Source organism: Peromyscus leucopus, chromosome 4, assembly GCF_004664715.2.
Source record: "Peromyscus leucopus breed LL Stock chromosome 4, UCI_PerLeu_2.1, whole genome shotgun sequence".
Lineage (NCBI taxonomy): Eukaryota > Metazoa > Chordata > Mammalia > Rodentia > Cricetidae > Peromyscus > Peromyscus leucopus.
Genome location: NC_051066.1, coordinates 101,483,649 through 101,507,013, shown reverse-complemented (window position 1 = coordinate 101,507,013; position 23,365 = coordinate 101,483,649). Strand labels below are relative to the sequence as shown.

Sequence of the window (23,365 nt, the reverse complement as noted above, 5' to 3'; positions counted from 1 at the left end):
AATCTTGTGTTTGTATGGCTTCAGTACAAGAAGCAGAAGTGGGGTGTATGGAACAGTTTTTGAGTCCTTGTCTGGACGAGGGACCAGATGAGCATCACTGTAAAGCGCTTATGCTGTGGTAATACGTTTGTGATGGTTTGATCCCCCAAATAGCTAGAATCAGTTCTGTCTTGACCTTTGTGGGAAACGGACCCAGAATGTTGTTGGGAAACAATCCAACAACATTGGCAATAAGATCTACTGATCCCGACCAAGCATCAGACAACAGTTGCCCTGTGTAGAAGGCTGGTGGAGAGTTCAGGAAATGGGTGGAAAAGCTGATTTTTAACATGTTTCAAGAGGGCTTTGTTTGGCTCAGCATTTTTCTTTCAGACTATCATGTTGGTGCATACTATCATCTTAGTATCTATTGTGATGGCATTACTCACATCTATACAAACAAACGCACATATACATATGTGTACATATAAATGAGAGATTGTAGTTTTTATAAATCTTTTTTAACCCATAGTATTAGTAGAACAGCCATTATGAGCATTCCTAGTTCTTACGTTATCTATAAAGTTTTCTGTTTCTATTTCTATGTATGGATGTGGTAAAAGAATTTTAAAGGATATACAATTAAAAGTATTTCCCTCCTACATCTCAGATACCTCAATTATATATTTTACATATATTATATATTATTATATATTATATATACATAGCCACATATGCATTGCATATATGCATGTTATATATACACACACACATATATGAACATATATGTGTGCACCTGTTTTTTTACTATGTGGATGTACTATATATAATATGGGCCTTCACTTTTTATACATCTTCAGTGTGTCCATCTGTTAACTTGTGTTCTCTTGGCTTGTAGGTTCCCATGATATTGTGGAATAGGTCCCAAATGACAGCTCTTGAGATTATAATAAATATTTTGCTATTAACAACATCTTTCTGTATACTTACATGTATGTGCATGAGCTTATATGTGGCGCAAAGTAATATAGGTAGAGCTGCTGGGTCAAGGTTTTCTTACAGATTCTAAACACACTCATTCTGATGCGGACTTCAAAATCTCAAAGTCTCTTTGCTCACTGCCGTTAGTCTCACAGGATGGTCTTTCAGCCTTGCTGTGCTGCGTAAACCATCAGAAGAGCAGGCTGTGCACGACGTTTGCACAGTTGTGACTTAAAGCTTCTATGTGTGCTCACTAAAGTTGTCCAGTTCACAACTAACCCCTGACTGTGCTGATACCTGCTCCCTGCTTTGATGGACATGCTGGGCTTCTGAAGTGCAGGTGGTCTGTAGTCCCCAAGGCTTGTGTGAGGCGGGGGCTATGACTTTTGACACCTTGCTGGTATCCATGCACCGAGGTCTGGCACACGGTGTCCTGTTGCCTTTGGCTTTTCCTCTGATGTGACAGGTGCTGGCCTTAACACCCGTGTCCTTTTCCTGTCATCTCCCTCGCTCTGCAGACTGGAGGGCCCGGCTTCCCTCACTAGGTGTGCCGCCCCAGCTGGCTTCTCTCCTGCATCCCAGGGCAGGTGTTTTCTCCCTTTTTCTCTTCTCACTGGGCATCAAGCGTTGTTCCACTGTGGAAATTTAAGGATCCTTAAAATTTTTTCCCAGCTTTTGCTGTGTTTTCTTAGTAAGTTGCCAATTTCTGCTTTTACAGGAAATCCTCTATTTTTTTTTTTGAAAATTTAAAAAGATGGAATCAACGTGTTCTCCATTCGCTCAGCAAAACAATGTTTTTCCTCAGTTTTTCCAGTGAAAATTTGCATGTTTACTTATTTTTACATTCTGTTTATTTATTATATGTGTGTGTGTAATACAGTGTGTGTGTGTGTGTGTGTGTGTGTGTGTGTGTGCGCGCGCGCGCACAGAGGACAATTTGCAGACATCCGCTCTAACTCCATCATTAGGTTCTGGGTGTTGAGCTCAGGCTGACATGCTTGGCAGTAGGCACCTTTACCTGTTACAGAGCTGTCTCGCTGGCCACAAGTTTGCAAGTTTAAAAATCATTTTCCAATAGTAAACACATATAGGAGTTTTCTTTTGCCTGGCCATTGCTTAACATGTGTGAAATGACTTGATGAGAAATAATGCAGTCCTAACTGCATTTCAGCTCATAGGAATTTTCTTGGCTAAACTTTAATACTGCAATTAGTCAAAAAAAAAAAAAAAAAGGAAGATGGCTCAGTAACACACACACACACACACACACCACCACCACCACCACCACCACCACCATCACCACCACCATCACCACCACCACCAGTACTGCTACCACCAGCAACACCACCACCTCCATCACCAATAAACCAATTCTAGTTAGAAAGCAGTAGTTATGCACCCTTTCTTTATGATTGCCTTATTGCTTTAACGCCCAAATAAGGAAATATTACAGTTTCATGTCAAAGGGAAACATTCCTTAAACTGAAACTTCTTTTCCCAAGTCTCCAGTAACAGGGAATGAGTCTTGTGTCCCTGTTGCTGGTTCATGAGTTTACAGGCTGACAGGTTGATAAGCTGACAGGCTGACAGGGTTGATAGATTTATAAGTTGACAGTTGACAGGCACAGGGGTCCCATTGTGGTTTACAAAGTTTGTCTCCCTTCTCATGCTTCTTTCTGGTCTTTGTTTATTTGTTTACATTGTTCAGAATTCTTATTACCAGAAAAACACATATGAAACAGTTCACAGCCAGGGTAGATTATGTGATGGCAAACTCCCAACTTCTTAATTATGGAAGTCTTTCTCAACGAAATTGGATGGGGAGAACAGAGGATTTGACTCAGAGCTCACTTGACTCACAAAGACAACTTGAAGACTCATCTGAAGTCACAGTCTCCTCCTTACACATGGAGGAAGCTCCTGACAATGGCATCTTTGGTTTTCACGTTAATGAAAAGAGGAAGCTAACATATTGGGACACGATTTAAAAGACAGATTTTCTTAGACTGAGGTTTATGTAATTCTACATTTTAAATAAAAAGAGATGAAATATTTATTTGATTTTTCATCTATGCCTTTTGGACAAAGAGATAATTTAAAGAAATGAGTAAGCTGTTAATGAGGTAAATGAATAAAAACATATGTCAACATATACAGTATCATGATTTGAGAGTGGAAGTGAATGGAAGTACAGACCTATCTTCACACTTAATTGGAATTTTAAATAATATTGAAAGATTCCCTTGTTAAAAAAATCAAAGCATTATATTTATAACCTATAATTACTCAAACAAAATGCTAAACAATTAAAATATACATTCAAAACCAAATAATTTACCCAAGACACTCTGGGAGCTTTAGCTTTGGTTTTCAATGTGAAATGCTTTTTTGGAAGACAAGTAAACTATTTTAACAATTTCTTTGATTCTAGACACTGCCCAGCAAATGGGCTTACTTTAATAGCATTCTTTGAGAAAGCTGAAATCAATAATATATCAAGCCTGTCATAGAAGGTCTGAGAACATTTGTTGTTTCATGATTATTAAAACATGGTTGTCTCTTGTGTGGTTATGTATGGGGATGTGTGTGTTCGTGTGTGTGGGGTGAACAGGCGCATATTGGGCATGTCTATGGAGGCCAGAAGTCTGCTTAGGGTGTCATTTCTCAGGAGCCGTCCACCTTATATTTTGAAGCCCAGTTTCTCCCCAGGGTCTAGAGTTCTCTGATTAGGTTACACTGACAGTCCAGTAAGCGCCAGAGAACCATCTGTCTCTGCCTCCTGGTGCTGGGGTTACAGGTCTGCACTGCCCGTCTGGCTTTGTAAGTTGGTGCCAGGGATGGAGCCGAAGCCCTCACTTCACTCTGAGACCTATCTCCTGACCCCCTAGACTCGATTTCCATTTCCCACTAATCTGTAAAATCGTCCAAGAGGCAAGAGTCAAATCGTAAGCATTTTACCACTAATATCATTAAATGAATCTCAAAGAATCACTAATTCCAGAAGCCTCGATTGACCAGTCTTTACTTAGCTGAGTGGAACACCAGAGATGTGTAGTGCATGGCTTGGAAGGGGCTTCATGGTTTACAGAAGACCAAGAGCCACTAACAGAGAAGCAGCCAAAGGCACAGGGTCTGGTGTTAGGCTAACCAACCACAGCTGCAGCACCAGTGTGCCTTGATTTGATGCATCTCAGCCCCGATAAATGCTGCTAAGAACTTGGAGTCATATATTGGTCATTCTCGGGAGGGGGAAATCAAAACTCAAAATGTGAAGTATAGTTTTTATTAAACATGTACCCATTTCACAGCATTATAAAGTAAGAACACCATATCTCTAAACAGTGGCTCAGGACCCTGTGTAATAATACTGTATGAAGTGATGCTTCGATAGTGTTTCTGACAGACACAGCTCCATATATGTTCTCTGTATAGTAGTTCATCTAATCCACACTGTGTTTCCAGGTGGGCCGTTTAATCCATTCCTCCTGACAAACATGAGAATGTTTTAATATTCAAGTTTCTTCACTAATTAATTTTAGTTACTGCATCTGGAGTTTTCTCCAGTCCTGCCTGGTCCACAGTCAGGACAAATCTCTCTCACCTGCCAGTCCCACAGCCACTTTGACCCAACCAAGTAAACACAGAGACTTATATTGTTCAAACTGTTTGGCTGTGGCAGGCTTCTTGCTAACTGTTCTTATAGCTTAAATTAATCCATTTCCATAAATCTATACCTTGCCACGCGGCTCATGGCTTACCAGCATCTTCATATGCTGCTTGTCATGGTGGCGGCTGGCAGTGACTCCGCCCACCTTCCTGTTCTTTCTTTTCTCTTCTCTGTTAGTCCCGCCTATACTTCCTGCCTAGCCACTGGCCAATTAGTGTTTTATTTATTGACCAATCAGAGCTATTTGACATACAGACCATCCCACAGCAAGTTACAGTTTTGATTTCTTGTGTCAGTGGGCTAAGATATAAGATGCATGACTAAGATATTGGTGAAATTCCATTAAACACTTCTAATATTCTTTAGTAAGAGTTAAAAAATCCTAAGTATGGTTAACTTTATTACTTGGTTAAATAAAAATGTTTTCTGAGACTTCAGCCAGACATTAATAGGACAGAAAGGATCATATGATGTCAGGGTCATCAGGGACCTTGGATGGTGCATGTATTTTATTTTAATATTAGGGCTGTGTTTTCACTAAGGTGGAACTATCACAGGTACAACCTTCTGTACCTTCCAGTTTCTGAGCTGAGAGTATTATGTACTAATTATATCATCCAGAATCTCTTGTTTTCAAATTCTGCGTAAGAAATGTTTCTTAGGTAGAGTTATGCAACATATATCTCTTTCCAGGGAGGCTGATGTGTATCTCACATTCTTGCTGGCAAATTAATTATTTGCTTCATTTTTTTTTTTTTACATTTCTTACCTGTAAAAATCACAGCCAATTTTTAAATATTAAATTGAGCAATTATTGTTAAAATAGCAAGCTTTGGTGCATCCATGACGATTGCACTTTGACAGTATTAATCCCTTAATACACAGCTCCTTATGAGGGAGATTAAACGTCTTTGCACATTGAACAGGTTGGAGACAAACAAAAACAGAAACAAAGAATGTAGAGTTCCAGTCATTACCCTAGGGAAATCAACTAGAGTTAGGAAACCTGGCTTCACAGAACTTTTAACTTAGCATTTTGTTGCTTCTCGGCTAAATTAAGTTTTATAGCTGGTAAATTCTTTCTTTTATCCTCTTGACACCTTCTTCTCCTGGAACGTTCTCCTGTGGGCACAGCTCAACATTTGTTGAAGGTGTCTCCTGTTACAGGCCAACAGAAGCACTGTTGGAAAGGGATTAATCAGAAAAGATGCGATAGTAGAAGATCCCTGGTCTGCAGACCATGGACCAAGCTGTGTTTGAGAAGGACGTTTTATTGCCGCATAGCCCGGACATCTATCTGAGCATGCGTTAACTCCAGTGCCGCCTGTCTTTGCAGCACTCGAGTGCTGTAGCTCTGACAGACACGACGGAACAGAATAACCGAAATATTTGCTGTTTGGCCCTTGACAGTGAGTTCCACGGCCTCTGGTTGTACAATAAAATGGTGGCTGTCCACCACAACCGAGAACCCCTCAAGGATGGGGAGGGAGATGCCTCGCATATTTTATTTCTCTGAGGACTCTTAGGAATCGGGTGTAAGGGAGGTGTCAGTAGATGGTGGTGGATGGTCAGTTGCAGATAATTTTGACTGACTGACTGGGTAAGGTCAATTATATGAATTAGGGGCTAGAGGAAATGGAAATTTGAAATAAAGGGGAAAGATGAGGGAAAAAGACACAAGGGGAGGAGGATTTGAAGTGTTTGGGATGGTGGGCCATTGGGCCCAGCGGGCAGAGTTTGTGCTAAGGGATCTGACTGGCACCGTGAAGTGTGGTCTGAGGACTGACACCTTGTGAGCCGGCACAAAGAGATGACGCCATTCAGGGCAGAGAGGGGTCAGTGGAAACATCGTGCTCCTGACTGTTGTGAGGATGAGCCGGGCTCCAGGATGATCCAGGCTGCAGGATCAGCCCCGTGTTACCGAAGCAGTGGTGTGAAAGCCGTGTGGTTAGTGCAAGGAAACCAGAGGCAGGGAGTTTAAGGAGCCATGTGGGGTTCACATAGAATAGATGGTGGTCTGAGCAAAGGCAGGGAGGTTGATGATGAAGAAGAAGAGGTTCAGTTGTCCCAGACACAACAGAGGTGGTACAACTGAGCAGTTGGTGTGAAGAGGCAAAGGGGAGGAGGCATTTAGAATGCTCCTGCCTACATGAAAATGAGAATTCCTCACACATGAAGACATACTGGCCCATCTCTGAGAAAAGAACAGGACACAGATCACCTTGGGCTCCCCACTCCCAGGAGACACCGACTCTCATTGATGTTTTGACTGTCTTTTGCTCTGTACGAAGTCACTTCGAACAACTTTATGGCTTCTCAGTTCTGTGGGTCAGGAATTTAGACAGAGACTCTTGTCCCTGTACCTCACAGTGTCTGTTGGTCAGGGTGAGTGATAGGAGGGCGCTTCCATGGAAGTGCAGGCCTGCCACTCTGTTTACCTTAGTGTGACTTATCTAAATAGAGAGATATAAGTTTGGCTCTGGTGAGGGTTTCTCGGGTTTTAATTCTCTCTCGTGTAGTCCCCTGCCTGGGACTGCCCCTTAAGATGAAGCCTTTAAGTGTGTTTTTGTCAATGGGAAAACTGAGCCCCTGATTCAGTTGGTAGGCCTTGTTCAAGGTTGCGTCTGTCGGGGCTGTCTCTTGGTGGCATGTTGGAACCCCATATCTCTAATGTAGTATGACTCAAATGGCTTCAGGCTGGCTGGCTGGGCTTGGATGGGCTCATGTTGAGTGTTTCCTGAGTTCCTCAGTTCACTTCCTGTGGTCTCCGTCTGTCCTCCATCAGTGGCCTTTCTGCATGATCTCCCAGAAACAAAGCCAGGCTCTCTATGCAGAGGTTCTGGATCTCCTTCTCATGAGCATGAAAATGGAAGCCACTAGATTCTGCTCAAACTTAGCCTGCAACGGTATGCCCTGGAATTCTTCGGGAGTTGCAGGCTGCCTTTGTTAGAGTTTTACTGCTGTGAAGAGACACCATGACCACAGCAGCTCTTATAAAGGAAAACATTTAATTGGGGCTGGCTTACAATGTCAGAGGTTTAGTCCATTATCATCATGGCGGGAAGCATGGTGATATCCAGGCAGACATGTGCTGGAGGAGAATGAGCTGAGAGTTCTCCATCTTGATCTGCAGACAGCAGAAGGAGACTGCCACACTGGGCGTAGCTTGAACATAATATGAGACCTCGAAGCCCACCTCCACAGTGACACACTTCCTCCAACAAGGCCGCACCTCCTCCACCAAAGCAACGCCTCCTAACAGTGCCACTCCCTATGGGCCAAGCATTCAAACGCATGAGCCTATGGGAGCTACTCCTGTTCAAACGGCCACACAGGCTTTGCCCAGATTCAAGGGCATGGGCAGCAGATGCTGCCTTTGCATGTGAGGAGCAGTGTGCTCTGCAGCGTGAGGAGGAACTCTTGTGACCACTGTTGGAGACGAGTGAGCAGAATGAAGCAGTGGGCTTTGAGGGGGATAATGCAACATTTCAGGTTTAACTCCAGCTTGATCTAGTCTGCCTGGCCTTGTTCTCCAGAGGCGGTGAGGATGAGGACTTGTCATTGTATTTTGCTGTGTGGTGTCGGAATAAGAATGCTCCATGGATAGCATGGCAGCACAGTTCAGTTGGATCAGCGTTTAAGAGCGGTACTCTCTCCTCACGCACAGCTCCCCGCTGAAATCACATGTGGCCATCAGAAATGAGATTGCAGTCAATGACCGGGTGCATTTATTTACATATGAGCACTAAAAACACAGACCCCCCTCCCTTCCCTTTAGAGTTGTGAAATTCAGTGAGAACTTTGATGTGCAGCCACTCTGGTTTATTAACTTAAATATTCAGCATTTTTTGTGCTTGCTCCTACAGGGATTTTACCTTCATTTTTTTTTTTTTTTTTTTTTTTTTTTTTTTTTTTTTTTTTTTTTTTTTTTAGCCACATTTTTCTACATTTGTTGGATAATCGTCCCATTTTGTTTTTGTTTATGTTTTGGTGTTGGAACCAGGGGTTGTGAAAAATAACCAACTATAGGTCTGCAGTTGCCTGTGGAGTTGAGCTGAGACCGTCAAGGAGCTGAACTGCCCCACGCTTGTCTAAAAGGAGTCGCCACATTGTCACAGAAGAAAACCAGATCAGACTTGGGTTGTGCCAATTCTACCCCGCAGCAAATCTGGCTTTAAGTTTCCTGTGACTTTGCAACTTTCTCAACTAAGTGGTATTTTTGGTTGAAGTTATCACTCAGTCTGTTTACTCAGCCCCCTCAGAGCAGAAGGGAGAAAGGAAAATTCCCCATCTCCACCATTTCCAGCCAGAAATGTATTCCAGACAGAGCAGGCAGGGTGGGAGAACTGCCCCCTTAGACAAGTGGTTTGGGTCAGTGTTTTGAAGGGCTGTGAATTCCTAGACCATCAGTCATACTTACATTCAAATATACACATCGAATTCCAAATATAGTATCGCCGTTTATGACACTGGTGTCGGGAGACAGGATTTATGTCAGCCCTATGGATACACTTGGCCTGTTGTTAAGTTTTATGACAATCTCTATATTAATAAAGCGCCCATTCCCAAGGACGTTTTTCCTTTTTGTTTTTCGCCTCTTCCTCATCACTGTCTTTGTTCCTCTATTCCTTCCACTTTCATCCTTTTCCTTTTTTAAAAGACACATTATCACTATGTGGGCCAGGCTGCCTTTGAACTCATGACCCTCCTGCATTGACTTTGCCAGGCTGAGTGTGGTGACAAGCCCGTAATCCTAGGCAGAGGCCAAAAACAACAGTAACAAAGGTGGCCGCACAAAACCAGCCCAGTGCTGGGATTGCAGACACCGCCTCCCAGCCTGGATCTGCCTTAGCTCTTACATCATCATCCACATTGTCTTCATCTCCTCTTTCTCTTCTTTTAAAAGTAACTCTATAACTGCAGCTACAAATAAAATAGAGCAGAGAGAAATATTAGAGTTTGAAAATTAAGAAAAATAAATGCATCTTAAGTAATAGGGAAACCTATTTATGTGGGAAACTTGGAATCTCCCAGAAGAAAAATACAAGTATTTTGTTTTGTTATAAGTTTTGTTATAGGAGGGAAGGGGGGAAGCTAAGGGAGGCTAGAGGAGAAGGTTCTGGAGTGAGAGCCTCTCAGCCAAGGGCTGGGGCTGGTCAGAACAGAGGCCTAGTTTCCAGGGACAACTTCCTCACTCCTGGCAGTGACCTGTGGCCTTCAGCCTTTTTAGGGCTTCTGAAGGAGAGTCAGTCCAAAGCAGAAAAGATTCCATGCAACTACCCAGAGGAATGCAGTGGGAAGGCAGGCTAACCCATGGCTTATTATGCACCTGTGAATGTGGCCCTGTGTAAATAGTGCTGTGGGCAATGGCTGATGTCCACACCTAGCTGTGTCCTCTCAGTGATGATTTATAAGGTGGCATGCCAGACCTCCACAGGATTATGTCCTTGTGAATACCTTTAAAAAGATTCCTTTAATTTTTAATCATCAGTATGCGTATGTGGCTGTGTACTTGTGAGTGCAGGTACTTAAGGAGTTCAGAAGAAGGCATGATCCTGTGAGTCACACAATGTGGGTGCTGGGAGACGAACTTGGATCTCTGTAATAGGTGCTCTGAACCGCTGTGCTCACTCTCCAGCCCCCTTGGGAATACCTTCAAAGTCTTTCTTGGTGGCATTTGTGAAAAGCATGTTTACAAATGTGTTAGAGAGAGATGAATTTTAGGAGCTTTTAGATGCTAGCCAAGACCCAGAGAAGGGCCATTCAAAAGCACCCGTGGTACAGATTTTCTTCTTGAGTTCATAGCTGTAGAAACCACAGTGGGACAGATCTGGTTTAAGTAGAAGCATGATGTTGGGTAGTGCCTCACGTCTTTCTGTGTTCATATTCCGGACAGTTGACTGGTGTCTTCAAGTCTTCTCATATTCTAGGTATGAGATAACCTCTGACATAGTGAGCATGTCACTTTCCTTCTTTTCTTTCCCTCCCTCCCCGTCTCTCTCCCTTCCCCTCCCCCACACCTCTCTCTCTTCTATCTTTCTGGAAACATGATCTCACTATGTAGACTAGACTGACCTTGAACTTGCTATATAGACCAGGCTAGCCTAGAACTTGCTGTATAGACCAGGCTGGCTTTGAACTTGTCAGCCATCCCCTTGCCTCTGCCTCCCAAGTGATGAGATTGTGTGTGACACTATGCCCAAGTGTGCTTGAGTCGTTCTTCCGTCCGTCCGTCCCTCCCTCCCTCCCTCCTTTCCTTCTTTCTTTCTTTCCTTCTTTCTTTCGCAGTGTAAACTCTGTAGGTGACATTTGGTGGGAGAGCATTCTGCAGTAGTTTTTAGATATTTACTTTTACCTGCCCATCAATGGAAGGCTCCATTAAGTAGTCTTGGGAGGAAGAAGGGTTTCTAAAGGAGCCTAGTTTAGTAAAGGCATCAGGGAGAGAGTTCGACAAAGGGAAGGTAGGAGCCATCTCTTGGAGTCGAAGGAGTGATTCGCCCCTCTGTGTCCCCACCCCACCCTCGTACTTCTCATTGACAGGTGAGGGATCTGGAGATCTGGCGTGGGCTAAGACAATTCTGGATTGCAGTGAAGCACAATCTTTTCCTTTATAACTTGCATACTCAGTTATCCAGTTACTGATTTATGCAGTTAGATTCTATGAGATAAATATGCCAACATGAAAACATTGCTTTCTGCTGTAGCCCCCCCCCCATAAGTTTAGAGAACACCTGCTTAATTTTAATGACAATTTTATTGAGCACTAGCTGTGTTTGAGTTGGACTGAATCCTTAGCTTTCAGAATGAACACACTTCTCAAGCCATTGATCGTACTCTTCTTTTCAACAAGTCTGGACAGACCTACCATTTAGAATATCGCTCTCTAGGCATATGGGTAAAGTCAGGGATGATGTGGACAAGGGCCAGGCAAGGGGAGAACCGACGTCCACCCTTCAAGTCCACAAGTAGTTTGTGATCTCCCCGGACTGCTGCTGTTTCACACCCGAGAGTGTAGGCCCCGGACCTCGAGTTTGCAAATTGTATATCCCATTACCACCCCGTGAGTGCTCTACTCCCCAGGGCCACACAGTGGACGTTTTAGCTGGAATCCGAGAAAGTGTCTGAACATTTCCTGCAGAGTTGGCTAGGAGTGATTTGGCAGTTCAGTCATAAAACCCCAGAGCTGGTGGCTAGGGGATATGCTGTAATTACCTCACACTGTTTCCTGTTTGAGCCTGGTTGTGGGTAATGGGGTAGAGTGGTATTGCTTGTGGGACTATATTTTAAAAGATAGAGGAGTCATTTTCAATGAACACTAATCACCGTTGGCCATGCTTTCAGGGAGGCTTGGGAATGTGGGGATAGACATGCTTGGGTCAGATCCTGGCTCCACCACCTACTGGGAAGAAACCTCAGACAAGTGGTGTGACCTCTGTAAGCCTCATTTATTACCTTGTAAACAAAATTATAGCACACACCTTTTGGTGTTGTCCAAGATTTAATGACACGGTGCGGGACACATTCCTAGTACAGTGCCTGGTGTGTCTCTGTGTGGCAACGAGGGTGGGTAGAATGCTATTATAGGTAACCAAATGACAATCAACATTTATTTAAAGACAATACAAAATATAAAAGCAAATATGAGTATTTTCTGTGCTTCATCAACTTCCAGGAGAAAAATGAACCTAAACTAAAATAAGTATTTCCTTTAAAACTTTGAATTTTTTTTCCGTACTCTTATAAAAATATGTAAGTCATTGTATCCTTTTGTAAGCAATCTAGACATGGCTGAACATTTGAAAGCAAGACTCTTTGAGCTCAGGCTGACTTATCTTCTCATTTGTTTTTTTCCTTGAAAACAAATTATTCCACCTTCTCACTCACCGAAGTGTCAGGAAACATTGGGGATTCCTTGCTGAGTGATGCCATCCTGCACATTTATATTCCCTGTGACTGTAAACTATGACCACTTCCAGGTACAGAAAAGCCCAAATCCATCCCCTCTAGGCCTAACACAGACTAATGTCTTTCCCTTCAAATGCATTTCTTAATGAATGGGTTCATCATTGAGAAAGATAGAGGGTGTATGTGAGAATGGATCATGGCCAGCATGCTTAAGGACTTGCACAGGTCTGCTCAAGCTGTTTGTTCTTGGGTTCCCCATCTGGTCAGCATCATCCTCACAATGGTTAGTTCTTATCAGTTGTTGGAGATGGTTGACTTGGACTCTTGTCATTTCCAGTCTGGGTCTTGGTCCCTCTCAGGACTGCTGAGGCATACACCAGATACAAATGGTTTGTCAAGGAAAAGAAGGAAGGAAACAGGCGAGGAGCTGATGATCTGTCAAAGACTGTGGCAGTCAGGATGGACCAGATGATACCGCAAAGTCACCGTGTAACTTTTCAATGTGAGGACTGTCAGGTTTGTTCAAACCTAGGGAGGAAGAGGCAGTGACGTCTTAGCTTCCCATTTCTCAATTAAAAGTCAGACTTGGGGGCTGGGGAGATGGTGCCACAAGTGAGAGCGCTCGTTTTCCCATCATGAGGACCCGAGTTCAAATCCCCAGAGCCCACACAGGAAGCTGAGTATGGGTGCATACACCCGATGGAGAATTGCTGATGCTTGCTGACTACCAGTCCAGCTCAGGTTTAGTGGGTGAGCCCTGTTCAAGGAAGTCAGTGGAGAGTAATAGAGAAGGACACCTGATATTCCCCTCTTGCTTCTGCATGTATGGGCATGGGAACTTGTGTCTATATACATCCACAGGCATATCATACACAGGTATACTGCACTTACACAACTTACATGCACACACACACACACACACACACACACACACACACACACACACATGAACTCATGTAGTTAATCTTGTTTCATCTACTCATGCTGCCATAAATTATTTTGAAATGAACCCCTGAAACATTCTTTTGTGTGTCTGAGTGTTGGTGTGGGTATCTACGTTTATGTAGAGGCCAGAGAACAACCTTGGGTGCCATTCATTAGATGACACCCATCCCTTTTATTTTATTGGATTGAGGTCTTTCCTTGTCATCAAAACTTGCAAAGTAGCCTAGACTGGCTAGTCAGCAAGCCCCAGGGAGCTTCCTATGTGCTGTTCCCCAGCTCTGGGATTATGTACACACACTACTATGCCTGGCCTCTAATGCAAGTACTGGGGATCCAACAAGGTCCCCACGTTCCCATGCAAGCATTTTATAGACAGTGCACTTTCCACATGCCCACCACATTTCGTGTATTTGTTAATATTTCAACCTCTAAAAGGTGAGCCTCCCTCAAGAAACATAAATACAACACCAATATCACATTTAACATTAGTTTTTAAATATTATATCTGGTGAGTTTTAAAATCTCCTTAATTAAGTCATACTTTTTATTTTTATAGTTCATTGAAATTGGGGTCTAAATAGAGTCCATATTTTGTAATTGGTTTATGCATCCTTTATGTATTTTTTAAAGACTTATTTATTTATTATATTTACAGTGTTCTACCTGCATGTGTCCCTGCATGCCAGAAGAGGGAGCCAGATCTCATTACAGATGGTTGTGAGCCACCATGTGGTTGCTGGGAATTGAACTCAGGACCTCTGAAAGGGCAGTCAGTGCTCTTAACCTCTGAGCCATCTCTCCAGCACCCTTTATGTATTTTTTAAAATGCAGATTGGCTCGCTCTCATTTTCTCCTGATAATCTACTTCTAGAAGAAAGTGGTAGCAGTAGAGCTGCTTACAGTGCCAGTCTGCCAACCTTTATTGGTCATCTGAGAAGAAGGATGTGTCTAGGGGTAAAGTCACTCTGCACTGAGAACATTCTTCAGTGCAACTGGCGTCTTCCCATTGTAAGACTTTCTCAGTACAGAAAGGTGACTTCCGTTCCAGCCCAGACTCCTTGCATGACTGGAGGGTGGTAGTGTCTAGACTGTGGGCCACTCACTCTTGGAGTGTACTGCTCTGGTGCCTTTCCTAGCCTAGGCATTGCATTCCTCTGATGTGGGCTTATTGTGTTTGCTGTGAACTCTGCAAACTTTTTGTTAAGAAGACTTGATAAATGGGTTGTGCTCTTTTTCTAGGAAGCACTGTTGTAATGCAAGTCTTTCCCTCCATGACTTTAGCCATCGATGTTCATCTTCTAGAACCACTGATTTATTCGGGAAATGGAATGGAAATGCTCTTATTCTGCCATTCTTTGCTTGTTTATTAATGCTGTAAAGCTTGTAAAGGAGTTTTGAATGTACACTCAAGGTTCACAGCCGGCCAAGTTTGCTTTTTCGGATCCATGACCCCCAAAGGATATAGAAAAATTGCAAAACATGGAATAGTAATGATTGGCTATCACAAGGTTGAAGATTGTGGGAAGTTTCTAAAGGGTGAACCTGGCACTTGAGGGACAAATGAAAGGAGATAACTCTGCGGAGGTCTATTCCATAGCCAGAATCCTTTGGTTTTTTGATCTTCTATAACTGTCAAAATGGAAACAAGGTTTTATTTATTTTAAAATTAGTTAATTTTGAGAAAGGGTCTTGCCATGTAGTTCTGGGTGACCTTAGTCATCTGAGTACACTATGTAGCCCAGGCTATACTCAAACTCATGGTAATCCTCCTGTCTCAGTCTCTTGACTACTGTGATTACAGATGTGTAGCACCACTCTGGTTTATTTTTATTTTAAGAGAAGGGGTTTCACACAAGGATGCTATAAAGAGTTGGCAACTGTTTTTCACTATAGTTGGAAAGAAGAGGTTTTTAACATAAATTTCACTCAGTGTCCAGAAGGAAATGTTTATACCCTCATTTCAGCATTTCTGCCTCAGGAGTTGAGATGGTTTGAATAAAAATGGCCCCCATAGGGAGTGGCACTGTTAGGAGATGTGGCCTTGTTGGAGTAGGTGTGGCCTTGTTGGAGGAAGTGTGTCACTAGGGGTGGGCTTTGAAGTCTCAGACGCTCAAGCCAGGCCCAGCAATTCACTGCTTTCCTGCTGCCTGTCAATCCGGATGTAGAACTCCCAGCTACCTCTCCAGCACCATGTCTGCCTGTGTGCTGCCATGCTACCTGCCATGATGATAATGGCCAAAACTCCTGAACTGTGAGCCAGCCCCAGTTAAATGCTGTCCTTTATAAGAGTTTGCCATTGGTCATGGTGTCTCCTCAAAGCAATAGAAACCGTAAACTAATTAATGCCTGAGTATAGCTTTCGTGATTTGAATGAGAGATTGCAAAATCCACCTGCACAGCCAGCCATCCTCTGTTAGTAAAGGACATGAGAGCCAGAGCCATCCAGGAGCTTCCTTGAGTGTTGGTGAGGGTAGTTTGTGCCTGTGCTAGGTACACTGTCTGTGTGAGGGCTGCATCTTGCAGATGGACATTGTTCCCAAAGGCTGGAGGCATGTCTACCATCCGCTGGAAAAAAAAACTCTCAGGAGATACCAGGGCTCTGTTTTTTTGTTTTGTTTTTGTTTGTTTGTTTGTTTGTTTTTCCCAGTGGGTATGACTACAAAGATTTGGAAACTCCAGAGGCATGTGGACTAATAATGTCACATTAGTCAGTGGACATTGCTTTGTTGAAGCTTTGCATTTAGTTTTCATTCAAATGAATTGTAGTTTGAAATATAAATACTGTCCCACGTGTCTTGGTCCTGGCACCTGTGGAGGCCAATGCTGCTACCACCTGGGTGAGAGAAAGCTTTCATGTTGGATTTTAGGGGAGATCTGTGGTCCTGGCAGTGGGTAGGAACTCTGATTTCTCATGAAATGGGTCACCACGACTTCATGAGGCCCACGGTTTTCCTAAGCAAGGTTAGCTAGCTGCTAGGTCACTGGACAGCGTGCCTGCCTCTACTTTTCCAAAGACAAGTCAAACTCTATGCTCAAGTGGGTGTCAGTGGGCGTTTTGGAACCAGCTGAGAGCAGATTTTGAATCATTATATTGCCTCCTACCCACCCAGACACTTGTTGCATGTTCCTCAAACCCTTACCGTTTGAGAGTTGGCTAACATTGTTTTTAATCATGGGAGCTGGCCGTGTACTCACCCTTGCAGGAACCATGTTAGTAACAGAAACACGGATCTACACCCTTCACATCAACCCCACCACAACACACGTTGTATAATCAGCCTAAGAAGAAGTGGATTTTGTTTGTTTTGTTTTGCAGACCTAATAAAAGAAAACCAGAGCACAAAAATGTTGCACAGATTAGTGAAAAGCAAGATACATCTTCTTTGGACTATTAGAGAAACATCTTTCTGCTCTTTGCTCCAAAGCTCTTCAGCACAAATCTGGCAATGTTTTATTCATAAATTCTTTTGCCTTTTACTTGGTGATTTAAGTCTCCATAGTGTAGCCTTTAAAACAAGTTATGTCCTTAGTATAGTTTTCCCATTTCCTCATCTGCAAATGAGCAGGACAGTGTGTTTTTCTTATAGGGTTTGGGGAAAAACTCATGTTATAAGTTATAATGTTCACCCAAATTTGCTAATTACTGTTTTTATTTTGTAGCATAACATGACAGGAGCTGGATAAATTGCTAAGTTAATCAATCCCCTTAAAATGTACACTACTTTTATTTCTTTTCCATATGCATATATGTAAATGATTACAACTTTACTTTTAATTGCAAGGATGAAAAAAGAGCTGTCACGTTTTAGACCATAACAGTATCAAGTGCTAGCTTCAATGAAATAATTGTGCTAACTGGAAGCCCCTCAAGACTCAGGTGGTCAAACTCTGCCATAACCGGAAAAAAAAAAGCCCCAAGATCAGGCCCCAGATTCCCACTAGTCCCAGGCCACCCTGGAAAGCTCTGCCTCTAAGAAACCCTGCATCCTGCTCAGTTTTTTGCTGATTCTCTCCTGAACAGAGGCAGCTACTCTCTTGCATCTTTCCCAATAAATCTTAAGTGAGGTTTGTTGTGTGGTGTGACTTTGGGGTATTCCTTGGCTCCCAGTTGACAGGACACTTTCTCCTTCAGAGCTGTGACACTCATACTAACTGTGAGCCTTTACCTAACTTCCTCTGACTTTTTAGAAACTTAATGTGAGGATCTGTAAACATCTCCCCTCCCCCAACCCCGTGCCTCAGGTTATAAGGACAAACCAAAGTCCCATCCCATCACAACTCACCTTGGGGAACCAAACAGAGTATTGTGCTTATTTACAGATCATGGGTGAGGGGCTACTGACAGCAGCATGGTGACCCCAAGGCAACTATATTAGAAGTCATCACCCAGCATGAATGACGGCTTCTCCACGGCAATGCACGTGGAGCCCTTTCTCATGGTCTGCCCCAGCCTGTGTTCTCCTGGGCCCATGTGTTTACATGGCCAAGTTTCCTTCAGGTTCCCTGCTATGGAATGTTTCCCACAAAGCGTTGTAAGCTGTGGTTATGTTCCCAGGGCAGCCCACAGTGGTCTATTTAGCTGATAAAGTAGCCGAGAGCCTGCTGTTTGTCTAGTCTGGGGACCAAACCACCACCTACTCCCACTGTTTCTCTTGGGAAGGCGGTTCCAACCTTCGGATACCAATAGACAGAAAGAAAGTTTTAGGGCCCCAATCTGCTCAGCAGCCAGGAGCTGCTAGCATTCAGAACTAAAGCTCGGAGTCACCTTGCACTCCTATAATCTCCTAGAATCTTGAGAGATACAACTTTGAGACTGCCTGTTTTTCTGTTTTTTAGGCAAGCTTTCCTTACCCCTCAAGTGCTAACTAGTTCCTGTTTTGGGGCTAAAATTCCTGTCTGTGAACTTGATGTGAGCTCCTTTCATGTGTCCAGAGACAAATCTGCACTCCAGAGGATAGGCCCCAGAGCATAGCAAATTAATTGTTTTCTGCTTGGACGTTGGGAGAGACTCAGGTGGCCCAGGCATCTGAGCAGAGTCCTATATTCTTAGGACTATTTATTCCAGAGAACCAGAAGCAGAAAGTGCTCGACACCTCAGAGGAATCAGGACCTGCTGCACCTAGAGACTTTCTTTAAACATCTGGACCGCTGCTTTTCACGGCCCAGCTTCGTGTTTCCTGTTATAATGAACCTCGGGGGCGTTTTGAGCTTTAAATTCTTCCTTTCTTTCCCCCACGAAAAACACGTTCATGTGGATGTTCCAATCACCGAGAGAGGTTCTAAAAGGATTAAATTAGCTGTCAGTTGAGAGTGGCCTCCCAGGTTTGGAGAAGCTGTTTGTGTCTCTATCTTCCAGGGCTGTATGGGCCAGGAGTGATGGCCTGGTGTGTGTCCCCTGTGAATAGCATCTTGCCTCTCAGGGCACATTCATTGCAATCAATGAACAAGTACTGATGCATAGTCACTTCATTTAACTCCATTTTCAGTTCTTTCCCTTGCCTTTTGCCTAATGATCCTGCTCCCATCACATCTTACCATACTACATCTTACATTTAGTCAGTACCATATTACATCTAACATTTAGTCAGTGTGGCTTTTCAAGCCACAGAGAATGTTTAAGCTCTGTCCTGTTAGTAATGACTGTAGCAGCACTGAGGATGGTCACGTGTTTCATAGACTGCCCCTTCACTGGAGTTCTTTCATGATTTCAGTCATGTTGGCACAGATGTGTTTTGAGGGATGAGAGCACAGACCTGGTTCCACGCTTGTCATATCACACTCTTGACTGGCTTTGTGATTTGGGGCGAAGTGGCGAGTTGATCATGTATCTGATATTTACATGGTGGTGAACTTGCCGACCGCACAAGAAGGTGAGCTGTGTGATCTTGGATTCAGGGAGTTGAAGGTGGTAACAAAACATTGCATTCTAGATGTCCTGAAAATGGACACTGAGGAGAGAAGAAAAGGGTCTGGTCAAAGACAAGGAGGGAAAGAGGCCGAAAAGGAAGGAAGGGAAGGAGGAGAAAAAGACACCAGGCCGTAGTTTGGGAAGAGAAGACACTGGCGTCACTAGTTGACTGGCGCCAGAGAAAACAAGCAGGGGACAAAGGATTGAAAAACCAGAGCATCAACTAGTCTTCCTGTTTGTTTTTAGGTTGTTGTAGAATAGTATTTTTGATTGATTTTTGTTAAGAAAAAGTTCTTGAAGTAAATCGGAGAGGTTGGTTGGCTTGTACCGTCCAAGTAGGAAGTCAGGGTTGTCTGTGTCCGGGCCGTGTCGGCTCAGACAAGCCAGAAGTGCGTCTCTGATCCCGAGCGTCTGGCTGAGGCCTGAGGCGGTCATGGAAGCTGCCTCCATTACTCACACTGTTGTGACTGGCAGATGGGCTGGAACAGTTACATGTGGTTTTCACATCATTGCAGACTTGACCTCTGCTTTCAGCCCAGAGGATCAGGATAAAGGTGTTAAAATAACAAAGGGAGGTGTTTGGGATGGGGGAAGCATGCTGGGCTGTGTGCTTTATGATGCGTAGTTGACTATAGACGGAACCACTTCCGGTGTTTTTATTGCTCCACAATCTAGGACAGTTTGGAGAGTGAAAGGCTCTAACTCTGAAGCTGTATGACATTAAGATATGATCTTGGTACATGTCACATGGGTCCTGGGCACCCTTTGTTACATGACAGTACAGATTTCTTGACTGTTCTTTGTGTTTATACTCAGTGGTCAAAGTGTGCTTCTTTAGAGGTCAAAATAGCATGTAGCTTGTGGCACAGAGTCAGCCTCATTTGCCCTTACCTTAAGCAAGTATCTAATTGCTGCAGAGGCTGGGAAACTCTTACATGACATAAAAGCCCTCTGACTTTGTTTTTATTACACCCACCCTATTTGGAAAAGGCTTTGCACTTGGGAGAGGAGGCAGAAAGGCTATCTTGCTGTTAGACAGGCCGAACTTGCAGAAGTGGGTTCTGGCTAGAGGAATGTGGACATCTGCAGACATCTTGCACAGAGGCCAATTCCTGCAATGATGTGGTCAGACGTGGTAGAGCCCAGCTGTTTGCTCTACTGAGAGAGGCTTTAGTTAGCCCACACAGCCTCCAAGTGCTGTGTCTGAACTGGCTCCAACAGTGAGCCTGTTGAGGCTCACCATCCCCCAGGGTAATGGAGTTGGGAAAGAGAAGTTACAGATGAAGACCTAACTATTTTTTTTTAAAGTATCCCAACGATGAAGTAGTATATATACACATTCCCCTCTTATTCCATGGACTGTAAGAATACAGGTAAAAACCAATTTATCCCTTATCTCTAGTCTGTCAGTAGATATGTTGTGACTTTTATTATCATTGAGTAGAATATCATCTTCCTTTCTGAATACATCTGTGCCCTAATTTGTTGGTTAAGAGAATAGACCCAAGTACAGACTTCCTGAGTTCAGATTCACCCATGACGCATTTCTAAGATACGGGATGTTGGTAGTTGGTTTAACCTTCCTGAGGCCCTAATTTCCTCTGAGTAGAAGATAATAACAACAGTACTCACCTCAAAGAGTTGCTATGAAAATGAAACATAAGAAAGGAATCCTAGAATTTAGTGGAAAGTTCTGTTCCCTCTGAATTTTAATTCTCCTTAACTTGTCAAAGGCTAATAATCTGCACAGAGCAGTTAGCTGTGACGTTCAAGGAGATCAGATGAGAGGATGATGGAAAGAAAGAGAAAGTCATGTGCATGCTATACTCACATTTACACAAGAGTGACTTCATTAAAAATGTGTCTTCTTTATAAATGGTGTTTGTACTGAAATCTTAGAGTAATAACCTTTATAAGGAAGATAGCCCAGTGTGTCTCCTTTTACATGTCTTACTGCCTTCCAACTAAAACAAGACATTCATTAGTTTCTAGATTAGAGCTTTTTTTTGTCTGTGTGCAAGTAGAACAAATTCTACCCAGCATGTTTAAGAAATTTCTCTTAGTTCGCAGTTCTCCAGACTGAAGTCACAGGGAAGAAATTGTATATCTATAACACTTTCAGATTAAAAACTGTCATTGGAGAACTGAAAATGTAAAAGTATGCTATTTATTATAAAAGATAAAATTATTGGCTGGGCAATAGTGGAGCACGCCTTTAATCCCAATATTCAGGAGGCAGAGGTAGAAGGATCAATGAGTTTGAGGTCAGCCAGTCAGTCTGGTCTACAACGTAAGTTCCAGGATAACCAGGGCTACACTGAGAAACCTGTCTTGAAACAACAACAACAACAACAACCAAAACACAAAAAAGAAAGTAAAAATAAAATTACCAAACAAAAAGTCATGATGTGAATTAAGCCAACCACAATCCAAAATTCTGTAGATTTTAAAGGAGCTGTTGTAAAATGATGGGATGCTCTGTTGAAAGGGCTTGGAGAAGGAAGCAGGACTTTCCCCCCTTCTAATAAAACATAATGTTCTGCCGAGAGGTGACCGCATTCACAGTTTAAAAGTAACGATGCCTGGCTTGAAGATGAGGGTCAGATTATTAGCCGGATAGTTAAGATGTGAAGCGTGCGCAGCGGTGTAAGGGCAGTGAGTGAGTGGCGAAGTACACGGTCCTCCCCACTGCCTCCCTGGCACTCTTTCCTGTCTTCAGTTCTTGCACATGTCTCTGTGGTGGCATCTACTACGCCTGCGCCACTATGTCTGGACTCAGTAGCCATTGATTTCTTACAATGGAATGTGACAGCTTAGCTCATGGAGGGATGCATACTTTATCCCCTCTGCTTCCTTTCTTTTGGTGGGGTGGTTTTTAGTGTTTTTGTTGTTGTGGCGGGGGTGGGGGGTGGGGGGGTGGGTGGTGTGGGGTAAGAGGATCTCACTGTGTAGTCCTAGCTGGCCTGGTACTTACTATGTTGACCAGGTTGGACTCAAGAACATAACTTTCATTTATCTGTTGTTCTTAGATACCATGTAATATTCTTAGCACCTGTGGTGCTTGGCTCAGTCGTCTTACTGATTTCCAAGCCTTTCTTTCCAATTTGTTCCTGAATTCATGCCAACCACGCCCTTATTTATTTATTAAACAAGTTTAATGTGTGAGTATACTTGCGGCGTATCTGTCTGTGTGCCCGTGTGTAAAGGCCAGAGGAGGATGTCGAGTGCCCTGCTCTGTCACTGTCCCCTTCGGTCTGTTGAGGTGTCTCTCACTGAATGTAGAACTAGACTGGCGGCTGGCAGGCCCCCTGGATCTCCCGTCTGGGCCTGCATCAGTGCCTGGGGGCACAGGCACGTGGGTGGTTCTACCCAGCGTTTTATGGAGATTTGAACTCAGTTTCTCCTCCGTGCACACCGAGAGCTCTTACCCACTGAGTCCTCTCCCCAGCTCGGTGCTGTGACTTTTACACTGTGAAGACTTAGAACACTAACTCCCTCTTCTGGAACTGTGGTAAATTCCGTAGCCTTCCCTGATTTGGGTGATAGAATGATTCTAAATATAGAAAAACAACGATGTTCACAGTACTAACATTTTTTGATACCTTTGGGGGACAATCTTTTGACCATCTTGCTTCGGAGGACGGAAGGGACCGACCCTGGGGCCTCTGCCGTTAGCCTGTTCACCGCGTTATACCTGCTGTCTCTCCGTAAATGGACTCGTTTACGTCCGACAGTCCTGGTTTTTACTTGAAGACACAGAGTACCTTTAACCACTGGGCACCCTGCAAAGGCTCAGGGGGCTTGTGCAGCCATCCCAGGATTTGGTTTAGGGGCTGGACTGGATCCCACAGAGCTGTTGTAAGGGGCGGTTGGTGGGGAAGGGCTGAGGCAATTGAGTTGGGCTGGACTGTCATTTTAAGCTGATAGAATTTAGAACGTTTGAGTCCCCTCCTCCCCACATCCCTGTGTCCGATTTTCCT

The 23,365-nt window shown here is 43.6% G+C and overlaps 1 protein-coding gene across 2 annotated transcripts in view; it reads left to right on the top strand.

The window, feature by feature from the left end:
* The window catches only part of Fbn1 (fibrillin 1), a 209,795-nt gene that overhangs the window by 1,916 nt on the left and 184,514 nt on the right, over positions 1-23,365 (top strand). The window lies entirely within an intron of this gene.